Source organism: Schistocerca americana, chromosome 1, assembly GCF_021461395.2.
Source record: "Schistocerca americana isolate TAMUIC-IGC-003095 chromosome 1, iqSchAmer2.1, whole genome shotgun sequence".
NCBI lineage: Eukaryota > Metazoa > Arthropoda > Insecta > Orthoptera > Acrididae > Schistocerca > Schistocerca americana.
The window spans coordinates 701975153-701995236 of NC_060119.1; positions in this window are offsets into that span (position 1 = coordinate 701975153).

Consider the following 20084-nt stretch of genomic DNA (forward strand, 5'->3'; position numbering starts at 1 on the left):
TTAAATATAAACTTCTTGTAGTGAGGCTCACATTGGACGTACGTGGGCAAGACGTTCATGAGTCGACACCTCAGCAACGCTTGTCATCGAGTATGTTGCTACGAGCAGTAGGAGATTTACTTATTCTGCCATATATTCTTTCAACAAAACTTGATACTCGAAGTTACTTTCGGTTTCTGCGGACTGATCTTGCAGAATTAATACAGAATGTTCCCCTCGCGCAATTCTGGAGAGCTGGCACGTGCAGGCGTAATAGAACACCGGCACGTTTTCTGCTGATGTAAGAGAACAAGGCAACGTGCCAATATGGTTTAATATGGATAGCTATATCAAGGTCTGTACCTTGGCCTCCAATATTACATGATGTCAAATCTCTAGATTTTTCTATTGACGATAATTTCAGAAATGAAATGTACAGAAACCTGGTTGTTACGGTTCAAGGGCTTCAACAGCCAGTTGTGGTTTTGTCAAGATTTACAAGATAATGCAGGAACATTTGAAAGAATTAGTAACTCACTGCAGGGGGGAGTGGAAGATTGCATCTGAATTTGAGGACAACTCGTTGAACACTTCCTTCAACTGATACGACTACACAGTAAATTGTAATATCTAACGCGCTGAAAAAATATTGTACTTCTTGTTAAGGCACACTATGTTAAAATTTGAGCTTATTTAGATGGAGACAAGCCAAAAGTTTTCGTGTCAGATATATTGATACTAACTATGACAATATTTCATATTAAAGACCGTGGATAGAGGGTCGTAGTTATGCATTCACAATGGTCTCGCAGACGGCTCATTTGCGGACGCATGTTTAATGGAACATTCTTGCCAGTTTCCGCTATATAATACACTGTGTTTTTCAGAGACACAATCAGTGCAATGTTTCGCGAAACAACGGGTTCCGATTATTCACGGGTATTCTTCAGACCCTAAGTAAATGTAGCTGCATACTTCACTCATCACACATCTAAGAACGAAGTCGTTCGCGACGGCATTGTTGTATAAAACATTTTCTGACTTCTTTCCGCGTCAGTTCAGGGTAAAACCTCGAACTTTCGACGAGTACGTCCACCATCTTCGTCAGGACCCACTGGCGAAGTCGATGGAGGTAATCGTCGAAAGCGGGAGGTCTTACCCTGAATTGACGCGACAAGAAGTCCGAGAATTTTTAATAAATTACTCTTGTGAATGCCATACGGTGATCTGTCTCTGTTTACTAAAGTAGGTGTTCGTAATTGCGGCTTCCGTATGTGGGCTGCCATCAGGATTCTTTCTCTAACTTGTCCCTCATCATAACCCTCCCCACAAGCTTGATATGAATGTGTGCAGGTTCTGACACTGTAGAGTCTTTTTGTCCTACGCAATGGAAAGAAGAATTGACATTTTGGCTACCAAACAGATTAGCGCTTCATGTTGATCGCCTTTAATTCACCGAACAATTTCATGCACATGTGTGAGGTATTACGAACTCTGCTGTGGCCGTAACGGAGTCACCAGATTAAGAACAATGAACATAACTAATGTATATACAAACATTTACGTACCTACAGCTCTATTTTTAATTAAATTTTATTCATATTTTGCAGTTTCGAATGTGACTGTATTCGGTAGACATTATAGTTTGATTAAAAATGCCTCCAGTCACAATATTTTCGTGTTTTATTAAACTGAACGATGCTTTTCGGATCCCGTAGGTCACTCTTCAGGTTCCTACAGGTCTAGTTCGAAAATTGGACCGGGGTGTCAGGTTCTATGGGAGACGGACATTCGTTGGACGTTGCAGTGTCGACAGTACGAGTTTCTCGAGTTGGATGCGCGTACGTTTTCAAGTAGTCACAGAGTGGGAGCGGAAGATCGAATGCGGAAGCGCGCCGCGAGGGTAGATACAGAGAATTGTGAGAGAAACAAGTTATATTGTATACTGTGATTATAAAAAGTGAGAAACGTATCGACGGAAGGTAGAAATGGAAATGCGATGAAAAGATGCTTTGTTAATGCGGTGAGAAGTTACGAAAGACATTGCGTTGGATTGAAGTTGTTGAAATGCGTATAATTAACAAACCTTGCCCCTGATGACAGATAGTAACTGTCCTAAACGATAATTCTTTTAAAAATTGGTAAATTTCAAGCAGTGTATTCCAGAGTGACTCCAGTCAGAGGAGAAATAGTTTTGTAAAGACAGTAACAAATGTGAGTGCGTCATGAAGTATTATTAGGTTGAAATTTTTGCCTAATAAACAGTTACTTATAGCTGTTCGTGGTTAATTATTAAATATAACTCAGGGCATAATATCATCTATTAAATTACAATGAACTGTGCTTCAAACGACAGTAAAAGATCTAACAAGTGACATAGGAGAAACGACCACCACGATAAAATAAGCGAAATCAGAGCTCGTACGGAAAGATATAGGTGTTCGTTCTTTCCGCGCGCTATACTAGGTTGGAATAATAGAGAATTGTGAAGGTGGGTCGATAAACCCTCTGCCAGGCACTTAAATGTGATTTGCGGAGTAGCCATGTAGATGTAGATGTAGATGTAGATGTAGATGGGATTGACTATAGGCATGCGTCCGCAACTGTTAACCTTTCCTTGTTCTCTTTTTTGTGACTTCTTCGACGCCAACGGATAAATATCCCATTGACTTTGATTAAATCAGCATTCTAAGTATAATGAGAGGGGGAAGAGTGTTAAAAGAGGGTGAGACTTGTAGTAGTCTGCCGTGGTCTTACGATAGGAACCACCCCGACATTTGCGTGAAGTAATTTAGGGAATCAACGGAAAAACTAAATTATGACACGTAATGGGAATGAGGGTCTCCATCCTCCTCAGACTACTAACAACAGCGCAACCTCGTTGGGTTATCTCTAGTGTATAATGCTGCTTTGTTTACACAATCCTGCAAAGAAGTTATTTCATAAAATAAGAAGCTAGTGCTGCACTTTTCATTGCTCCACACCAGTCACTGTACCTTCTGCACACAGCACCACCCGACATCAGAAACGTTCCGCTTAACATATCTGTCCAGTTAGCTCATACACAACGTAATATAGTGTTATCAGATATAATGGACTGTCAGTTGTTTCGTAACATTCTAGTCAGTTGCCATCTGTGGACTACGAACGGAAATGCTAGTGGTGGAATTACGCCTGATGTGTGTTAAATTTGGATATCGCTGTTTGATTTTCCCCTATCGTCGAACTGTTCCGTAATATGAGTCAGAGAACGTGTGATCTACATACCAATAGACTTCTGTAGCGCTAATATTATGTTGCGCGAAACAGCAGCAATGTTTCAGCCCTCCCATGACATCGCTGGGAATCTCCTGAATGTTATACTCGGCAGCGGAAACCGATACAGCTGCAACATATCATTACTAAGGCGTTGTTCGCGTTGCGTTTAAATTTCTTCCTACTCTCTATAGGTCCTGGAAAAAGGACACTAACACTGTTATACTGCTATAACAGTAATAATTCTCTTGAGCTTGCTTGCGTTTTTTTTATTACCCACTTTAATGGTACGTGTTCAGAGTGTTTAGACTGCGAAATTAGTTTTATTTTTTAATTATTTATTTTTTATCTGGGACAACCCAGTAAGTAGTTCCATCAAGATTTTAATTCACTATTGTCATCACCAATTTAGACGGGTGCAAAGTTCGAAGTAACGCTACCTTTTCCTGGAGGTATTGGATTCCAGTTTCCGTCCACACATTCTGACTGGCAAGGGGAACGCGCCTTAGGTCGCTCCCTGATACTGGTATGTAGATCACACATTCTCTGTTTTTTCATGTTGCGCAATATTTCAACGGAATGGGAAGATGAAACAGCGGTAACCGAATTCGAAACTTGACAGGGTGACTAGAAGGATGAAAGAAGAAGGTACACCTGTTCTGGCTTTGGTTTCGAGAAAATGACAGTCAAAGTTTCGATGCAACTTCATCGAGCTATTGGCGCGGCGTTGGTAGCGTAGTGGCTAAGAGCACAGTTTCAAAATTTTGCGTCCAGTGTTCAAATCTTATCTTCCGTTCTTTTGTGTGTGTGTGTGTGTGTGTGTGTGTGTGTGTGTGTGTGTGTGTGTGTTGTGGGAATGTGTCACATCAATATTTTTATGATTTCGTAAAATAACACAATGGAATTGATCCCCAAAAATTAAAGATTTCAGATCTTATTAAAAATAGAGCTTATCATCACAATTGACAATCTTCCAGAAAACTGCTACCGACCGTTTTCGTTTGTCCGCAAGAAGTTAGTGATTGTTTCGTCCTCGAGCCCATTGAGACGTAAACCTGGTAATAGGATGACACAAAATGCGCACAAAACAGCCACAAAGTCTGGAAAATTCAGAAAAGAAACGAATCATCAGTTTCTGGACAAAGTTTTGCGATCTTACATAAAAATGGATCAATTTCTGTACATTATTGACTCGTGGGGTGGACAGAACGATCTCTCATTGGACGATTGACTGTTTGCCGATCAAATAGATCTACCGACACGTTCGCTAAAAGTAATTCCTCCACAGTGTACACCGTTATATAAACGCTGCGACATATGCTTCTACTGACAAATGAAGAACTGCGTTCGCCGATTACAGAAGTGCCCTACTCCCATCGCAGAGCAAAGAAAAATCACAAGTAGAAGCGAAGCATTTAAAATATACACTTGATCCATAATAAGTTGGAAGCTCCACCTTTCGAAACACGCTTTGATATACGAGGTTCGCCCCGAAATTTTCGCCAGATCGCGAAGTTGTTTTCTAATGACGTTAACATAAAAAAGTGATTGTGGTACATGTGCATTCGCACGTTGATCTTGGTGAGCCGTATTTTTATGCTTTCAATATTTTTATAGATGCACTAGTTCACTTGAAGCGTAAAAATAAAATACACGGTCAAAATTGAAAAATTAGAAATACTACGATTTATGATGATGCAAACTATTTTAATAATATTTTGAATGCTTACTTCTTTTGTCAGTAATTTCATCGCATTTCGTGATGTTATAAAAAATGCTGACGTCATTCTTTCGCGACAACAATAGGGAAACAACGCATAAAGTCTGATTTGAGCACGGGGCGCGAAATATCGAAGCGCTCGTAGCCAACGCGCTACCAACTCCTTTGGTGTTGGAACGATGCGCAAGTTGACTGGAAAAGTCGCGTCGAAAGTATGATTGTCATTTACTCGAATACTATTAAGTGATGACATCCAAGCCGAAATAGGTGTCCTTTACTTTCACGGCTCTTTCACCACGCCCAGTTTCAACTGTATCAGAGTGTTCTTAAAGACGTATGAAGGTGTCCCTTCAGTGATATATTCAATAGCTGAGCAACTGCTCCATGCAAATAAGGATGCTTGCAATGGTCGCTGCCGTCTGATGAGCCTAGGTCCGAAACTACTTAAGGGAAGATAAATCATTCACTTTAAAATAGAGACGGTTGGTTTTCTTCCTCAGTGATGCTTCTCGAAGACAGCAACAGTGTCCTCTACTTTGACTGAGCGTTATAGCCTCGTAATTTAACAATCCGCCACACAGTGAAACCGTCACTGGGAACAACAGGAATGTTTTCTTCTCGTGTTATGCTGACCGTATGAATGGCCTTTATCAAATTTCCATGGATTTATCTTTGTTCATAGCGGTCAGCTACCACACGCTACATAAGTTACAGAGATTTTAAGATATGCTTCGTGGTCTTCCGTTGAAGAGACTTGTCATTTGCAATGCAGTTTCTGTGCTAATTCCGCAAAATACTGATAAGTGATACGCTGGTAACGGTAATGTTCCTGAGGATCAGTTGCATCTACTGAAAATGTACTACAAAATCATTTACTAATCAGTAAATGTCTTATAACAGCTAAAATTTTGAAGGAACCCTTTCGACATACCCATTATGTAATTTAATGATGTTTTCCGTCGCTCTCTGCTTCAGTTCTGTACAAATTGAGGTAGTCAGAACGTCTGTCCTGAAATTCGAACCCACTTCCTTCAGTGTAAGATGCGAGTGTTTGCACCATACCCCATACCACACTATAAATATTTGTAAATGTTCTCCACACTATAGCTACACTACTGGCCATTAAAATTGTTACACCACTAATATGACGTGCTACAGACGCGAAATTTAACCGACAGGAAGAAGATGCAGTGATATGCAAATGATTAGCTTTTCAGAGAATCCACACAAGGTTGGCGCCGGTGGCTACACCTACAACGTGCTGACGTGAGGAAAGTTTCCATCCGAATTCTCATACACAAACAGCAGTTGATCGGTGTTGCCTGGTGAAACGTTGTTGTGATGCCTCGTGTAAGGAGAAGTAGTGCGTACCATCACGTTTCCGACTTTGATAAAAGTCGGACTGTAGCCTATCGCGATTTCCCGGCTGGGTCGGAGATTTTCTCCGCTCAGGGACTGGGTGTTCTGTTGTCCTAATCATCATCATTTCATCCCCATCGACGTGCAAGTCGCCGAAGTGGCGTCAAATCGCAAGACTTGCACCCGGCGATCGGTCCACCCGACGGGAGGCCCTCGTCACGCGATATTATTATTTATACTAGCAGTCGAGATGATAGGCATCTTATCCGCATGGCTGTAACGGATCGTGCAGCTACGTCTCGATCCCTGATTCCACAGATGGGAACGTTTGCAAGACAACAACCATCTGCACGAACAGTTCGACGACGTTTGCAGCAGCATGGACTATCAGCTCGGAGACCATGGCTGCGGTTACCCTTGACGCTGCATCACAGACAGGAGCTCCTGCGGTGGTGTACTCAACGACGAACCTGGGTGCACCATAGGCAAAACGTAATTTTTTCGTATGAATCCAGGTTCTGTTTACAGCATCATGATGGTCGCATCCGTGTTTGGCGTCATCGCGGTGAACACACATTGGAAGCGTGCATTCGTCATCGCCATACGGGCGTATCACCCGGCATGATGGTATGGGGTGCCATGGATTACACGTCTCGGTCACCTCTTGTTCGCATTGACGGCACTTTAAACCGTGGACGTTACATTTCAGATGTGTTACGACCCGTGACTCTACCCTTCATTCGATCCCTGCGAAACCCTACATTTCAGCAGGATAATGCACAACCGCATGTTGCAGGTCCTATACGGACCTTTCTGGATCCAGAAAATGTTCGACTGCTGCCCTGGCCAGCATATTCTCCAGATCTCTCACCAACTGAAAACGTCTGGTCAATTGTGGCCGAGCAACTGGCTCGTCACAATACGCCAGTCACTACCCTTAGTGAACTGTGGTATCGTGTTGAAGCTGCATGGGCGGCTGTACTAAGCTCTGTTTGATTCAATGGCCAGGCGTATCAAGGCCGTTGTTACGGCGAGAGGTGGTTGTTCTGGGTACTGATTTCTCAGTATCTATGCACCCAAATTGCGTCAATATGTAATTACATGTCAGTTCTAGTATATTTGTTGAATGAATACCCGTTTATCATCTGCATTTCTTGTTGGTGTAGCAATTTTAATGGCCAGTAGTGTATTTTTATGCAGAATAATTTAAGGCACAGAGAAAGCTGAATACCATTCAGAAATGATAAGGATCAATTTTTGAGACTAAACGAAGCCATTAAAACACTATGCGAGAAAAAATCCTATTTCCGATAACGTCGTTGTACGAGCTTTACGGAAGTGTTAATGCGAAAGCAACGAGGGAGCGCGTACGGTGGTTGAACACACGGTCAGCTGGCGAGCGGCTCAGGTGGCTGATGGCTGACCGCCCACACGTCGTGTCAAGTTAAATTTTCAATTAAGCCGGCCAGGTAATGGAGTGTAAGCGCGGGAGATTGCTTTCCACCGGGGAATGCGCGGGATTAGTTGTACGTTGCCGCGCCCGCCGCCCGATCGCGGATTACCTCCCTCTATAACTGTCACTCGTAATAACGTGAACCCTGATTTTTGAGCTTCCATGTCCTACTTTGATGAGGGCGGGTGACTTTTGGTTTGAATCGCGATATAAATGTATATATTTCCACAGTGTATTTGTGAGCTGAGGGGAAGGGCATTGTAAAAATTAATTTTTTGATTACTGTAACTAATTTATCTTTGTATTCCTTCAAAGGTTTACTATTTGAAAGTAGCAGTTAAATTTATTACGATAATTCGTGGCGGAGACATGTAGGCAGGTAATTTGGAAGAAGAAACGACGTTTTCTGTCTCACAGTTGTGATTATGATACGGTCTTTGTAAGCCAGTATTCATGGCGACGAACTCATAATAGTAAACTCGTAACTTAGAACAGGTAAATCACTGGAGGTTGTTGACATTTTAACAATATGGAAAATCAGTAGACTTTCTCGATTTCTGTTCACGTTGTTATTGTTGTTGTTTTTGGTGGTGGTGGTGGTGGTGGGGGTTATGTAACGTATTGCAATGGCACAAATACTACTAAATCCATTAAACTCAGTGCTCATTACTTTGACACTAGAGGACCACGTTCACAATGATACCACTGTAAAAGAATTACATATGTAATCTTGAGAAGAGTTGTTGGGTGAAATCTTAGACGTGTGTTTTTTTTTTTTTTTTTAGAGAGAGAGAGAGAGCAACGTTGGCGGAGACTGGATGAGGGAAGAGAGCAAGACATCAACATATCGAAATACTGGGAGAAGTGGAGAAACCGGTTTGACCCATAACATTAAACAATTTTCTGTTTGATCACATGTGGCGAGTTGAACTATGCGCTTAAATCTTTAATTTGTGACGAGCTGCTCCCCTTTCCTTCCAGACCCTGCACACAGTTTCAGCTTGTCACATATAGTGATGAGCAGAAAAATTATAGCAGCTTCCTATCCCGAGATAATATACTACTTGGTGGCGTTGCAGGCACGTAAGATTAGGAAAGCATGTAAGGGACCTACGATACAGACCGCATATGTTGAAATATTCTGACATGAGCGACTTACCCAGAGGGCGGATTGTTACTACACGGCATCTCGTGACGACAATCTTGGAAACAGGGATATTTGACTGTTCACGTGCTTCGGTGGTGAGCATTTATGGAAAGTGGTTGAAGGACGGTGAAATTACGAGTAGGTGACCAAATTCACAAGGGGCTTTACGTTTATGCATTTCCCGTCACGTTCTTTCGCTCGAAACACTTCCCTAAAAGAACGTTACGGACAGCAATCACTTGGCGGCACTGTTATCTTGTTAAAGATTTGACAGCCACTTGTAATGTTATCCGGTCTTTCCAAGAGTTAATTTTGTCTTACACTGTTGTTATTAACACATCAATTTTTTTCCGTGAACTGTGTATCCTGCCCCGCCACTAACTACATACAATAGCTTTAAATACCACTAAGAGATTTGTCACTATTGCTCTGTATGCATCAAACTAGACGGCACCGTTATTTCTTGCTTTTGGAAATCTGTGACTTCTGGCAATAACGAACTTGATGCTCTGCCAGAAATGCTACGATACGATGTCAAGGGAGATCCAGTATTAGCAGTAGTTACGGTAGTAGTAGCAGTAATTAGTGGAGGTGATGGCGTTAGTACAGTACTTTAAAAAACAACGCAGTCTGTGCAGGTTACGAAGGTTGTTCGAAGTGGCCTCCATTACGGAATCCACATGATTAAATACGAAGTTACGCATTCTTTAACACATTCTGTGCTTTTGTTGAAGAACCGGAACAGCACATCGTTCAGTTTCTTTCTGAAATTCGTAAATAGTGTGAGGGTAGCCAGCATCCTGAAGATATCCGATAGGAAGAACGTCTGATGGGGATAAATTGGGAGACTGAGGCCCCACAACCTCTTCGAAAGCAGTTTTCCATGAAAGCAGCGATGCACGAAAGACACTGGATCGTTGACTACGTGAACCATAGCATTGTATTTTGTTTATTTATTTGTTTATTTAACGTGATCTGATTAGGGCCATCATGCCCTTTCTTACATCGGACCAGGATTTCACACTTGCGGTATACGTTCCATCATAGCAATCTAAGAAAATAAGTTTTAGTATGACAACTAGCATTAAAACGATATGAGTGTCTGCTGTGGCGCTGTGATTAAATTATAGTACGGCAGCGTCAGACATTAATAATAGTAGTAGTAGTAGTAGTAGTAGTAGTGATGGCAATAATAATAAATGAGACATTAATAGTAATAACGATGGTGGCAGATTAAGAATTTATAGTTCCACAAAATAGATGTTTTTTAATATAGTGAGTTTAGGGAAAAGGAAATTTAAGGAGACTATGTCGGCTAAGAATACTGAGGAATGAAGAAGATAAAGTTAGAAAGAGGCATGTACAAGGATAACGAGTGCGTAGGGAACAATGGTAATTTTATTATTGCTTTAGTAAATATGTCATTGCCTGTCTTCTGAAGGTGGAAATGTTATTTAGTCCTCTAATATAATACGGGTTCCTGCTACTGAGAAGGACTTCAAGAACGTGGCTGAACAATGGAGTGGGACAAAAAGGATTTTGCTCTGATGGGATCGTGTATTTCTTCCGTGTTGTTCAGACAAGAGCTTCAAGGTCGAAGACAGATATGAAGTACAGTGTTCATTGATACGACAGTATAGAAGACAGACAGAAATCTCCGCACTTTCCTGCATGCAGCCGGGATAGCTATGGACACACCAGGAACCGCGGTGTTGGCCGTCGAATGGCGCTAGCTGCGCAGCATTTGTGCACCGCCGCCGTCAGTGTCAGCCAGTTTGCCGTGGCATACGGAGCTCCATCGCAGTCTTTAACACTGGTAGCATGCCGCGACAGCGTGCACGTGAACCGTATGTGCAGTTGACGGACTTTGAGCGAGGGCGTACAGTGGGCATGCGGGAGGCCGGGTGGACGTACCGCCGAATTGCTCAACACGTGGGGCGTGAGGTCTCCACAGTATATCGATGTTGTCGCCAGTGGTCGGCGGAAGGTGCATGTGCCCGTCGACCTGGGACCGGACCGCAGCGACGCACGGATGCACGCCAAGACCGTAGGATCCTACGCAGTGCCGTAGGGGACCGCACCGCCACTTCCCAGCAAATTAGGGACACTGTTGCTCCTGGGGTATCGGCGAGGACCATTCGCAACCGTCTCCATGATGCTGGGCTACGGTCCTGCACACCGTTAGGCCGTCTTCCGCTCACGCCCCGACATCGTGCAGCCCGCCTCCAGTGGTGTCGCGACAGGCGTGAATGGAGGAACGAATGGAGACGTGTCGTCTTCAGCGATGAGAGTCGCTTCTGCCTTGGTGCCAATGATGGTCGTATGCGTGTTTGGCGCCGTGCAGGTGAGCGCCACAATCAGGACTGCATACGACCGAGGCACACAGGGCCAACACCCGGCATCATGGTGTGGGGAGCGATCTCCTACACTGGCCGTACACCACTGGTGATCGTCGAGGGGACACTGAATAGTGCACGGTACATCCAAACCGTCATCGAACCCATCGTTCTACCATTCCTAGACCGGCAAGGGAACTTGCTGTTCCAACAGGACAATGCACGTCCGCATGTATCCCGTGCCACCCAACGTGCTCTAGAAGGTGTAAGTCAACTACCCTGGCCAGCAAGATCTCCGGATCTGTCCCCCATTGAGCATGTTTGGGACTGGATGAAGCGTCGTCTCACGCGGTCTGCACGTCCAGCACGAACGCTGGTCCAACTGAGGCGCCAGGTGGAAATGGCATGGCAAGCCGTTCCACAGGACTACATCCAGCATCTCTACGATCGTCTCCATGGGAGAATAGCAGCCTGCATTGCTGCGAAAGGTGTATATACACTGTAGTAGTGCCGACATTGTGCATGCTCTGTTGCCTGTGTCTATGTGCCTGTGGTTCTGTCAGTGTGATCATGTGATGTATCTGACCCCAGGAATGTGTCAATAAAGTTTCCCCTTCCTGGGACAATGAATTCACGGTGTTCTTATTTCAATTTCCAGGAGTGTATATAATGGTGAAATGTGATAAAAGAGTCGAACGTCATAGATATAAGAAACACAGGCATTCGTAACAGATCAAGGCGTCGCGAGCTTTCCTGAGAAAGGCCTTTTGGGATAATGTTGTTGTTGTGGTCTTCAGTCCTGAGACTGGTTTGATGCAGCTCTGCATGCTACTCTATCCTGTGCAAGCTTCTTCATCTCCCAGTACCTACTGCAACTTGCATCCTTCTGAATCTGTTTAGTGTATTCATCTCTTGGTCTCCCTCTACGATTTTTACCCTCCACGCTGCCTTCCAATGCTAAATTGGTGATCCCTTGATGCCTCAGAACATGTCCCACCAACCGGTCCCTCCTTCGTGTCAAGTTGTGCCACAAATTGCTCTTCTCTCCAATTCTATTCAATCTCTTCTCATTAGTTGTGTGATTTACCCATCTAATCTTCAGCATTCTTCTGTAGCACCATTTCGAAAGCTTCTATTCTCTTCTTGTCCAAACTATTTATCGTCCATGTTTCACTTCCATACATGGTTACAGTCCATACAAATACTTTCAGAAACGACTTCCTGACACTTAAATCTATACTCGACGTTAACAAATTTCTCTTCTTCAGAAACGTTTTCCTTGCCATTGCCAGTCTACATTTCAAACCCTCTCTACTTCGACCATCATCAGTTATTTTGCTCCCCAAATAGCTAAACTCATTTACTACCTTATGCTTCTGACTTCCTAATCTAATGCCCGCAACATCACCCGACTTAATTCGATTACATTCCATTATCCTCGTTTTACTTTTGTTGATGTTCATCTTATAACCTCCTTTCAAGACACTGTCCATTCCGTTCAACTGCTCTTCCAGGTCTTTTGCTGTCTCTGACAGAATTACGATGTCATCAGCGAACCTCAAAGTTTTTATTTCTTCTCCATGGATTTTAATACCTACTTAGAATTTTTCTTTTGTTTCCTTTACTGCTTGCTCAATATACAGATTGAACAACATCGGGGAGAGGCTACAACCCTGTCTCACTCTCTTCCCAACCACTGCTTCTCTTTCCCTCGACTCTTATAACTGCCATCTAGTTCCTGTACAAATTGTAAATAGCTTTTCGCTCCCTGTATTTTACCCCTGCCACCTTCAGAATTTGAAAGAGAATATTCCATTCAACATTGTCAAAAGCTTTCTCTAACTCTACAAATGCTAGAAACGTAGGTTTACCTTTCCTTAATCTATTTTCGAAGATAAGTCGTAGGGTCAGTATTGCCTCATGTGTCCCAACATTTCTACGGAAATGATAGGATAATATCGCTGCAATAATAATTGGAAGTATAAATGTTTGTACAAGTTTCATTTTCAGGTCAAGAGGGCAGAGCTTTTTAGATCTGTCGCTTTTTATATCTACTTCATCTGTTCTTCAAGTATAGCGTTCATAAATAGATGAACCGTATGTAGCACGTACTGCTCACTGTGACGTAAGAGAAGCAATCAAGATTCGCCTTCGTGACGTTTACTCGTTGTACCCACTTTCGGTGTCCTGAGGGTACTCACGCATCTGACGTGGATTTTCCGTAGCTCAATTACGTGGATTCTGTGCACTCGCATTACCTTCAAGGTGGAACCTGGTCTCCTCAGATCAAAACTACTCGATAAGCCGGCCGGAGTGGCCGAGCGGTTCTAGGCGCTACAGTCTGGAACCGCGCGACAGCTACGATCGCAGGTTCGAATCCTTCCTCGGGCATGGGTGTGTGTGATGTCCTTAGGTTAGTTAGGTTTAAGTAGTTGTAAGTTCTAGGGGACTGATGACCTCAGAAGTTAAGTCCCATAGTGCTCAGAGCCGTTTGAACCATTTGAGCCAAAACTACTACCGTTGCCGGGAGTCCTGATGCCCCAAGGAGACGGGCATCTACTCCTTGGCCGACATGGGGAGGGTGCAGCTCAGGTATCGGCAGTACGATCCCTGTGTTGTCAGGGGGCTACAACCTAGAGGGTACATGACGACCCCACCACAACGGGCTGGCTACCGTGCTGGATTTCGGGTGCCATGGAAAGTCCATCATGATCGTAGGTGCAGATGGGGACACACTATGGGCGTAACTTGTACAACCCATCAGGCGTTTAGGCCCAATTTGAGGAATAGTGGGTATGGTTACAACGCCAGTACAATGCTGAGTGCCAAGGTCTTAGTGCACTGAGGACCAGTGGTACACCATGTAAGGCGTCCTTCCCCAAAAGGCTCGTACTTCTGTAGAATTTTGAAAAATGGAGGTCAAACCCCAAGGGGGACCATCACATGGAAGGCCGAAACGGTTGAAACTCCTTTTAGTCGGCTCTTACGACAGGCAGGAATACCTCGGGCCTATTCTTACCCCGGACCCGCAGGGGGTACCAACAGCAATGAATGAACTGAGACATAGCATAAAAGCAGCTGTGGAAGCTGTAACTCAAGACATGGTTGCTGCAGTGTAGGAACAATTTGAATACCGCATTGACATACACCGTGTATCTCAAGGCGGGCATATTGAAAACCCGTGAAAAGGTATGACCCTTCCATAAAAAAACAACCTTTCTCTCCGACCTAGACGAAAAGCCTCATCGACATTGAGATCTGGTGATTACAGTGGCCAGGGAAAACGGGAGAGTTCGTCCTTGCGCTCACAAAACCACTCCTGGACGATGTAAGTTGTGTGAACAGAGGCCCTGTTGCCCTGGAACACAGTATCAGCACTGAGAAACAAACTTTACGATCAGCCAAAATGGTCACATAATCCTTGAATGGTAACCAAAGCGTCCAAGGAATACACACTACATAGTAACCCAAATTATCATCGAAACCACGCCATGTTTCACTCTCGGAACGTGAACTCTGTCAGAATTTGGAAACAGTGTGAAACAAGACTCAGCCGATCAAACGACTTTCTTTCACTGCTCCACAGTCCTAACTTTATGGCTTCGGCACTACGGTTTCCTGTTAAGGGCATTCACGTCACTGATGAGTGGTTTGCAAATCCCAGCTCGCCCTGCAATTCCCTGGTTGTGATCTCCGCTCGTGTCGTTTTGGTGGTGACACGGTGAGCGAGTGCGACACACAGTTCTGCTGTGACTTTTGCATCTGTTGCCCTCTTATTTTTCGGCACATTTTTCCTCAATGGCCGTCCGCCACCATCACTCAAAACACAGTTTCATCCGCTACATGTTAGCCGATGATGCTTTTCCGCTCTCCCTGCATGCGGTATACATCTTCGATACGGTAACTCTTGAAACACCAAACAATTCGGCTATCTTGGTTGTCAAAGCACCCACCATAAGAGCGCCAACAATTTTTCCACGTTCCAAGTCATTTGCACCGACATAATTCAGCCCCAACTACACAGAACCTTATGACCACGAATGACAACAGAATGTACTGATGACGTTGCGCAGACGCCGTTCGTAGCCAACTGCAACAGCACGACCTGCGGGCTCGGCTAGCAACTCCATTTATGTTCAAAAATGTATTTCGTCGCTCTGTTTCCATATTTTTGTGCAACTCCTGTTTTCGGCTGCATGCGACCGCGTAAGGGCGCGCGAACGGTAGCGCTTGAGCGTTGTTGAACGGAAATGCAAAGACAATGCCTCTGGCTAAAAAAAGTGCACTCAGCTCCGAATGTTCCTGGAAACCAACGACGCATAAGGGGTACGACTGACTACGTCGTAAAATTTGCAATTGTAGTACCCGGTATAGCCTCACATAAACATTCATATACAAACAGTTTTCAATTTATCAATATACATTCAACGTTATCTCTTCCAGCACAATATTTTACACTCGAAAACTTGCAGCCTCATGGCCGTCACTTACCACGCCCCTAGTCCAACTGTTCCTACAACTGTCTAACTCTTTCTCATAGGCTGTGTAATGTGCTCCTCCACCCCGACGACACCCCCTTCCCCCCCAAACTTACGTGCTAATGGACCCACATTACTGCAAGGCAGTATACAAATCATTATTATATGAAATTAGCCGAGGAGACCGATAACTGTATCTTTGGATTCGCGTTACCGTGTTGATAAAAACTGCACGTCACTTATAATTTTACGAATGAAACCACTGTCTAAAATCTTTATTATAAATTTACAAAGTCACGCTACATGATCATAACACACAAAATCATCCAGCGACTAGGAATCAAGAAGGCATTAGCTGTCAGTAGGCACTGATTTACATCAAATTGGGCAAATTGAAAATTTATTGCACACCAAGCTCGAACTTTTACAGTAATCGACGAGATGTCGCGAGTGATGAGGCTAAAGAGCAGGGACACTACATCGTAGTGCGTGGTATTAACTGAGAATATTCTCGTAGGTCTGACAGGAGGCGTACTAGGGTAGTTCGTGCAACTGCGGTGACTACTGTGTCCGGATGGCGTAGTGGTCAGCGCAGATACCTAGTAAGCATGATACCTAGGTTCGACTCCTGGTCCGGATCAAATTTTCAACTTGCCCCTTGATGTAAATCAATGCCCACCTCACAGTTAATGTTCTTTCATCCCTTTGTGTTGTGCGTCAAGTTTCAGAAACAGGAAAGGTGGCAGGTGCAGCCGAGCTTATCTACGCACTCTGATCACTTCCTTGGCGCTAAAAAGGAAAGCAGTTAAGGATTATTGGCATTTCGCAACCCGTCGACGACAGGATCATTACACACGGAACGCAAGCTCGGACTGGGGAAGGAAACCGGGCGTGTCCTTTCCAAAGGATCCATCCCGTCATTCGCCTAAAGCGGTTTACAGAAACTACATAAAATATAAATCTGGAGGGGCGGACAAGAATCTGAACCGACGTCCTGCCGTATGCCAATACTGTATCTTACAACTGCGTCATCTGTTTCACAGCTTTGGCAGTGCCCACATGGGCACTATTAGTACTCCTCATAAGTTATCATCGGCAGACAATCGAAAAGTGTAATTTCTGTCAGGTGGCCCTTGCTGAGGCTGGGTGGCGCCTGTGGGGAGAGCCCCTGGTCGGAGTGGGTGGTATCGGGGCGGACGTTTCGCAGATGAAACGTCAACACGTATCAGGTCGCTCTGCGGCCGAGTCTTTCAAAAGGAAAGGTACTGTCTCTGGTTCTGGTTTTCCTGCCCTTTCCCCCTTGGCCACTCCCTGGGAGGAGGGACAGGCCCGCCGGCTTGGGGCGAAGTACTTCCCCCACTATTTGGTCTGTTCTCGAACCGCTGGGGGGACGTTCGCCACCTCCAAGCCCATGTTCTTTGTTCAGCACATTGAGGACATCTTCGGGGAAATCGAGGCTCTCAGTAAGATCCGTTCGCGGTCCGTTCTTATAAAGACCACCTCCGCCACACAGTCGGCGGCGCTCCAGGCGTGCGACCGCCTAGGGGACATCCCAGTGTCCATTGTCCCGCATCTGGCACTAAATGGGATGCAGCGGGTTATTTTTCATCGGGACCTCCTGCTGCAATCTGATGAGGAGCTCAGGGCCAACCTGGAGCGCCGAGGCGTGCATTTCGTCCGGCGAGTCCAGCGCGGCCCTCAAAGACCGTTGCATCGACACCGGGGCCTTTATCCTCGCCTTCGAGGGGGACGTTCTCCCGGAGAAGGTAAAGGTGATGTGGTACTGGTGCGACGTGCGACCTTACGTCCCGCCTCCTATGCGCTGTTTTCGGTGTTTGCGCTTTGGGCACATGTCGTCACGGTGTGAGGCTGAGCCCCTTTGTGGCGATTGTGGACGTCCTCTTCGTGAGGAACATACATGCACCCCACCACCTCGGTGCGTTATTTGTCCTGGCATCCACTCGCCTAGATCCTCAGACTGCCCCGCATATCAGAAGGAGAAGAAGATACAAGAACTGAAAACTTTGGATCGTCTCTCTTATTCCGAGGCCAGGAAGAAGTATGACCGCCTCCATCCCGTGCCGTTGACCACTTCGTTTGCCTCAGTTGTGTCCACTCCTTCCGCGGTATCCTCACCCCTATCCTGCCCCCCCTCCGCCTCCTCCCCCGATCCGGGGTCTCTGCCTATGCCTCCCAAATCCCTCCCTTCCAAATCCTCCTCCCCCGTGGCCCCCGCCCCCTCTGCCTCAGGGGCCACCCTTCCTGCTCTTCCTCCTCCTCCCCCCCCCCCCCCCCCCCCCCCGCCGCCTGAGAAGCGATCCTCTTCTCAGGCGTCCATCGGGGAAACATTCCGGACCCCAGCTTCCGGGGTCCGGCGTTCCAAAACGGACCCCGCGCGTGAGGACCTTCTTCGGGTCCAGCCCACCATCCCTGTGCCTCCTCGGGCTTCCAAGAAGGCCTCCAAGAAGAAGTCTCTATCCCCCTCTCCACCCCGGCGCGTTTCGTCTGACGCTCCATCTGTGAGTCGCTGCTCCCGGCCGTCCTCAGTTTCGCCGGGACGCTCTGCTGCCAGGTGCTCAGCTGGCCTCTCGTCGGCAGATGATGCTGCCCCTCCTACACAACCAGGGACAGCGGCCGCAGCTGGCGACGACTCAATGGAACAGGATCCGCCTCCCGCCGGTTGTAGCGTTGTTCCCTCGAAACCTGGCCCTCCGCGGCCTTCGAGGTGACCAGCTCTTCCCCCGTCTCGTTCCCTCTCTTTTTTGACTAGCGATGGCCTTGTTATATCTTCTGGCAAACCTTCCGGGATGTAAGGTCGTGGTCCATGAAACTCTTCAGCTCCTAACGTTTCGTCCAGAGCTGCGCTGGACATCTTCAGAGAGGTATTTCTCCTCCGGTGAGTCTTGCCGACTGACGGGTCGGACATCTGAGAGCGACTTATGTATCGTAGAAAGTGGGCGTGACCAGAGTTACACGTGATATGCAGAGATAACCTTTGTCAGAGATAAATCTTAACTATCGATCGTAATCTCGTCACGGATAAAACTGTCTAGCAATTCTGTAGTGCTACTGTCCAAATATCACTAAGTTTGATGGTATCTTCTTTCCGATTAAAATTATCCCTATGTTTATATATTTCAATTGCTTCTCTTCAAAGCCGTGGGTAATAGTTCGTCGTCGTAGATAAAATTTTTGTTTCAGAAAACTTCACTTGATGATTTCCTGGCTGAAAAGCCTGTTCTGCTACAGCCGATTTATCTGTTTTTCCTAATCGGCAAAGACTTCTGTGTTCTTTTAACCGTGTATTTACGCTTCTTTTTGTTGTTCCAACATAAACTTTACCACATGTACACGGAATTTTATATACGCCACTGGCTGATAGAGGAGCGCGTTTATCTTTTACAGACCGAAGAACATGACAAATTTTCTTCGTTGGTCTAAAAAACAGGTCTAATATCATGTTTACTTAAAATCTTTCCAATCTGATCCGTTACTTTCTTTATAAAAGGGAGAGAGACTCTATTCTTCCATCGTTTTTCGGACTTGTCCTTAAGCTTTTCAGAGGCTCACTCTTGGCGGATGTCTTCAACCATCTCAATCTTGTCTGCCTCAATACTGGCGCCCCGACTTTCCTCTCGGACTCTACTCATACCTACTCCCACTTGGACCTCTCGATCTGTTCTACCATTCTTGCCCGTCGGTTCGAGTGGTATGCCCTTTCTGACACCTATTCGAGCGACCACTTCCCCTGTGTCGTTCATCTCCTGCACCACACCCCATCCCCACGTCCTTCGAGCTGGAACATACCGAAAGCTGACTGGGGACTCTACTCCTCCCTGGCGACCTTTCCGGACCACGATTTTCTCAGTTGTGACAGTCAGGTCGAATACCTCACGGCTGTTATCATCAATGCTGCCGAACGTTCCATTCCTCGTACTACCTCTTCTTCACGTCGCGTTTCCGTCCCCTGGTGGAACGAGGCTTGTAGAGACGCTATCCGTGCTCGACGACGTGCTTTACGCACCTTTCGCCGCCATCCTGCGTTGGCGAATTGTATTGGATACAAACGACTCCGAGCGCAATGCCGTAGAGTCATCAAAGACAGCAAAAAAGCTTGTTGGGCCTCTTTCACCAGCTCCTTTAACAGTTTTACTCCCTCTTCTGTAGTATGGGGTGGCCTGCGCCGGCTGTCGGGCATTAAGGCCCACTCCTCGGTACCTGGCCTGACCTCAGGTAATGAGGTCCTCGTTGATCCTGTGGCTGTCTCCAACGCCTTCGGCCGGTTTTTCGCGGCGGTTTCAAGCCCCGCCCATTACCACCCTGCCTTCCTTCCCAGGAAAGAGGCAGAAGAGGCTCG